Consider the following 6,094-nt stretch of genomic DNA (forward strand, 5'->3'; position numbering starts at 1 on the left):
GGGTAAGAAGTGACTATATGAAAACTGTTATTAATATTAAAATATGACATGAAGTGACAGAAACACATGCCATTCTATAATGTTTTATCCTAACCCTTTTCACACCTATAAATCTTTTTGTTCATGGCTGATTACCTGCCAGGAGGAATGCAATGGATAGCTTGAAGGGAAGTCAGACACTTCAGTGTAACCTGGAAAAGAGGTATGATAAAAATGAACTATTAGAAAATTCATATATTGACACACTGTGGTTCCCAAGACCTTGCTGTGGAGTTCTGCACTACCCCAACCACCGTGGTGTGATTGTTCAGCTGAGGGTTTAAATACAATTTCCTTCTTCACTGTTTTATTTCTTGTTGGTATTTGGCATAATCTTCACTCTCAATGTGGAGATCTCCATTGGAAAAGTGCGTGAAGTTCCTTTCTACCATTCCATTACGCATGTTAGATTCACAGAAGTTCTCTGGTCCCTCTCTCCCAAGATTCATGTTTGTAGATCTACAAACTACTTTAAGTGTTACTAATATTATTTTTACATGCCTTTCAGAAAGATTTGAGTATATATATATATATATATATATATATATATATATATATATATATATATACATACATACATATATACACACATCTTTTTTTATTTTTGGCTAGGATCTTAATCTTTTTTTCTTTTCCTCATTATAAAGGTCATTGGGAAAAAAAAAACAGCAGGTCTAAGCTTTAAGTAGGATTTGAATACATCTTTGAAAGCTAATACTTTATGTTGTGCTAAATGATAGTACTCTTTAACACTGGATGTGTTACATTGTAAATAAGGTTAAAATGACAAAGAATCAAGAGTTTTAGGAATACTGGGGTCTTGTTACACTCATCTTAGGTCAGATATTGTTTTATGAGAGAACACAGTAGTTTAATGGGCATTTGTCAATTTAAATTAAATTATAACTTTGGAGACAGTAACTCTCAAACTTAAAACAGTCATATGATATTATGAATTACATCTTACACACATTAAGAGATCTTAAAGCAAGGAAACCAAAGATAGAAAATATTGGTTCACATTTCAAACCACAATAAGTGTGAATATAGCCTCAATTTAATAAAAATGTATAATGCAACTTGCCTTGAGTTAAATGTCTTGCAATTGCTCTTGGAATGGGCTCTTGTTTTCCCATTATTGCCACTTTAATTGACTTACTGACTAGTTTTCCCATTTAAAGATCACTCTATAGCACTGGGTATTCTTGATCTGAGTGATATCTTCTGCTCCTTCCTGGTCCAACAACACAACAGTTTACATATTTCTGAACTTGATCTGAAAACTGATTTAAAAATCCATATGGAAAATCCAATTTCTCTGAAAATATATACACACAAGTCTGCTCAGAGGTGGCTAAAATAAAATAAATTTCATTTTAGGAGACAGGAAGGAAGCTGAGACAAGAATGTGAAGATTCTGAAGCAAATGGGTACTTGCCCTAACCAAGATTGAAACCCACCTCTCCCCAGAGAATATTAGAAGAGGGGATGGAAGGCAAGCATTGGAAAAGTGGAATGTTTGTGCTTTTCTTGCTAGTGGACTGCATTAAATATTCAGCAAAAGAGGGGATCAGTTTACAAGACTCTTCTTGTTTCTCATGTATCGACTGACAGGTGCTGTAAACATACACAGGCAAACATGGTCCTGTGCTTGCAGTGCTCTGGTGTCTCAGGGAAGCCAGACTGCAGCCTCCCCCAGTGATCAACTCAGGATTCAGCAGACACACTATGCTCAGATTGGAGAGGGAACTTGGTTTCCAACTTGGAGTCTCCAGGAGATCCCTTCAGAGAGGCAGTGTCCTTCCAGCAACATGGTACCAAGGTAGAACAATCTTGCTTTGATTCTGGGGACTTGACTGAAACCCTCAGTAGAGCTTTTGAAATACTAGTAGCAGGAAGAAGCTTGTCTTATGGATGCCTTGCTTTGCTGGTGGCAAACCACCAATCCTCATTTCCAGGATTTCCCTGAGGGTGGAATCACAGCAATCAGGGAGATAGAACTGACCTGAGTTTGGAGATCAGAACCCGTATTTAAAACATCCACTCATTCATGTTTTAGAGATGTCATGTAAATAAATTATGACTGTTTACACCGAAGACTGAGAGTCTCCTTTTTCCACACTATAGGCAGCGACTTGGCTGAGACTGTATCATTCTGTGATACTATCGCACACTACCTTTTTTCTCACTTGAATTGTACTTTTGGCTGTCACTTGCGCTTTTGAATAAAGGTTTACATTAGTGGAGGATATCATAATAGCATATCTCCTTTTCCTGAGTTGATATACAAATCAAAAAGAAAGGATAAGGCCAAGACTCCCTTTGTCCTTGGAAAAGTGTGCCATCTGCATTTAGCTTATGATATTCGGCTGGGAACAAAATTCTAGCATAAGGATGTCGTTAATACAGCCCTCAAGTTAAACTGTAAATTCAAAGTACTTTAAATGCCTTATAGTCAAAGCCAGTAAAATCGACCCTGTATATTTTTATTTCATCTCTGTTGGATCATATGATATTTAATAATTGGTTCTGGCACCTCGTTGCAAATTATTATAACTTTGAGATTCAACAGTCCTATTGAACATATGGGCAGCACAGGCTCTGAACATATATATGATACAGCCTCTCAAGAGGACCTTCTGTCTTGTTTTCCTTAGCTTGGAAGGGTCAGGTAAATTTTGTTGTGTCGTCATGTGCTAAGATTCCTCAATCTCTGTTTTGCAGGGTAAATGCTTAATGGAACTGATTTTTTTTCCCCTTAACTGTGAAAACTTCATTTACAAAGCCAAAAGAGAAATTCATGCATCTGGGATGCAGTTCTCTTGGGCTCTTACTAAAGCAGTTATAAAGCTATTCCAGCATCAGTGCACAAGTACTCATCAACCCAGAATAGGTTCTATTACTTAATGCCATATTGTGTGCTGGTTTTGCTGCAAGCTGAAAGAATTTCTGAAGTTAGAAGACCTTCCCCTGCTATTGAAAATGTATTATAATTCTTTATTAATCCTAGAGAAGATGGAAAGTTGGTGATAAAATACAGTCGACCCCAAGAAACCTTTCATGTAGTGAGATATTCTCCCTTCAACATTTTTTTTTTCCAGCTCTACTCACAATAACACCCTGAAACAATATGAGGAAAAGCATTTCTACCCAACAGCCTATTAAGGTTATTTTCAATATCCCTGCTGCTTTGCCTCTATATCTAGCCCATGTGCCTTGATTTGCTCTTGTATTATTTCACATTAATTGCCATATTGTTTATTGCCACATTTCAAACATACCATAATATGGGCACAGTGGCAATAATTATAGAGTAAGTTATTCTTCAAAAGAGATGTCAAGATGGACAGTGGTGGGTGGGGTGGGCAGAAGGTTATGATTTATACCTTATGTTGACACTGTAGAACAGAGCTGGTTCAATTTCTCTTGATTTCACCATAATAACTAATACGAATCTCTCTTTGTCTGTTATATAATTAGTCATCACTAAGACTACTAAACTAAAAAGTTCATGGGGTGGGTGGCAATGGTTAAAGGAATTTTTCAAGCATCAGTTTTTCCATTGCTACTGTACTGTTACATCTTTAAAAATGGTATACTGGTGGGAAAGAAATTCATATGACTATATGCATGTCTATAATTCTTACTCATTACAAAAGTAAACATCCTATATTTTCTTTATTAATTTTTGCACAAAAATACTTTTTTATATCTATGCTTATGCACCTCCGTATTCGCTGTAGATGTTTATAAATGGCATCTGAGGCTCTGTAATGTGATTTTTCCCCCTTTTTTTTTTCTTTATGGTTACGAAAATTGACTTTTCAGTGGACCATCCTACCCTCATACATGAAACTGATGTTGAAAAGCTTCCTCACAATTAGGTTGCCATTTAGCCCAGACAAATACCAAGAATCATCCTGACTGCTGAACTGCAAGTTGGAGTCATGACTGACCCCAGCTGAGGATCCTGAAGCCGAGGTCGGGTTCTGCCCCCAGAGTTGAAAATATCTTGTGCTACAGCTGATGTGCTTCACATCTAGCACTGCTTGCTTGGCATCCCGTAAACCAGTAGGTGGAGTGCTTGCTAACAGTAATTGAAGATAGAGAACTTGAACTTAAAATAAGTGGAAGCCACTTTTCTTGTTATAAACTGCTAAAACCGTATTTACACTGAACTCTTTCTATGGATATAATTAGTTGAAAAAAAATGTTACAAGGGCAGGGTTGAGATGAATGCAGGCCTATGGTTACATGGTAGAACACAGAGGCAAATTGTGCCCAAGAAGATCAACACATCATATGGTATAAACCTTATGAAAAAGGACACTTTCTCAAACATTCAGCTGAATTTGATTTGGTAAATAGACCTTATTCTCTCTTTTAAAAAATTCAGTATTTATGCTGTTCAGAGGATAATCTAGCTTTGATGAACCGTACATGAAAAGGCTTGTATGATAGAAGATTAATTACATACATGTGTTGATAGACATAGTAAATTTAGCACCTTTGAAAAGAAAAGTTGCAAGAGATGCCTCCAAAATAAAGTGTAACTTTCCCCTCAGAGTGCCTTGTTTTCCTCCAAAAGAAGGCTTTCAAGTATATTTAAAAGCTGCAGCTTGAGACTTGCTAACTACATCACTCTAAATCTATCTATATCACACCTAAAGATGTTAAAGCAACATTTAGAACTCCAGGAGAAAACAAGCAACAGAATTTAGAAAGCAGGAACCACATGGAAATAAGAAAATTCTTCAGTCGTTTTTTAAGAATGTGAGTTATATGATGTGAAGTAGATGAAAATGTAAGAGTTTAAAAAAGAATCTCTGGTTCCATATCAGGAATACTTACATCTCTGATTCTGTGGCGTGCTAGTACTGCAGATCTGTGCAGCTTGGAAAAACCATTTCGTCTGAAAGGACCCAGAGCAAGGAACTGCACAGGATACAAGGACAAACACTAACAAAATACTGGCCTCTTCTCCTTTAGTTAACTTTGCGATTATTTAAAAAATATCACTTAAAAATAATTTCTATCAGGGCACAAATTGATCCCCACCCCCCCCAATTGTAATATCATGTTCTTAGTTCCTACTAAATTTGGGGTACATTTGAGTTTCAAATATGTGCCTTTTTTCACTTTGGGGTAGAAGTGGAAAAATAGAGGAGAGGAGTTCACACTGTTAAACCCAATTAATTAGCCAAAACTTTATGGGATAAATAACTCTTAAAAGCTTTCAGTAGCTTTTCTCAAACCAAGCAACTGCTTGTCACTCTGCTTTTTCAAGCAATATCAAAAGCAAAATGGAACCTCCCTTGGGTCGCCCCCCCTCCCCCGCCAAAAGTCAAAAAAAATCAGTATTGCTATTTTTTTTAAAACGTCCAAATGTTATATTTTCTGTTTCTTATCTAAAGGGAAAAAATATTCATTTTCACGAAAGGTCTTAAGAAAAACATAGAACTTGATCAGTAGACAAAAGTGGCAAACTATTAATAGAATATAGATACCTTGGCCAAGAAAAAGAACCATTGGAAATGTATTATTAACTTATTTATTAAATGAAGAAATAATATGAATACTAGCATATTCTAATTCCAGGGCAAATTGCATGAGCATGGGCTGGCGCACAAAAGAACTGTAAAGGTGTTCTTTAAGGAATGCTACTCTTGTCTAAATCTTCCTTCACTCTCATTTATTTCATCAGGCTCTGCAAGAATCATTGCTTGTGTGCACACTTGGTACATTTTTGTACCCTCTCATTTGAAAAAAAAAATCAGTTCACTTGATTTTTTTGTCAGTTGTCATTCCCTTTACCTTGTTTTGCTTGCTCCAGTGTGTCACTTCCCTCAGATATCGAACCATGTCATTCCCAGCCAATGTTCATCCCTTGATAGTGAGTAGGCAATAGACTTTACTGAGAAATAGAAAAGTGTTAGCCACTGATCTCACGAAGATTACATTCTCTCTAATAGAAGCTGTTGATAGATCCTGAACAGCTCCACACTTAGGGTGTTGACTTGTAGAATGAAATCCTCTGCACACAAGCACAGCAAAA

Source organism: Spermophilus citellus (genome assembly GCF_964194105.1).
Source record: "Spermophilus citellus genome assembly, chromosome: 4".
NCBI classification, from domain to species: Eukaryota; Metazoa; Chordata; class Mammalia; order Rodentia; family Sciuridae; genus Spermophilus; species Spermophilus citellus.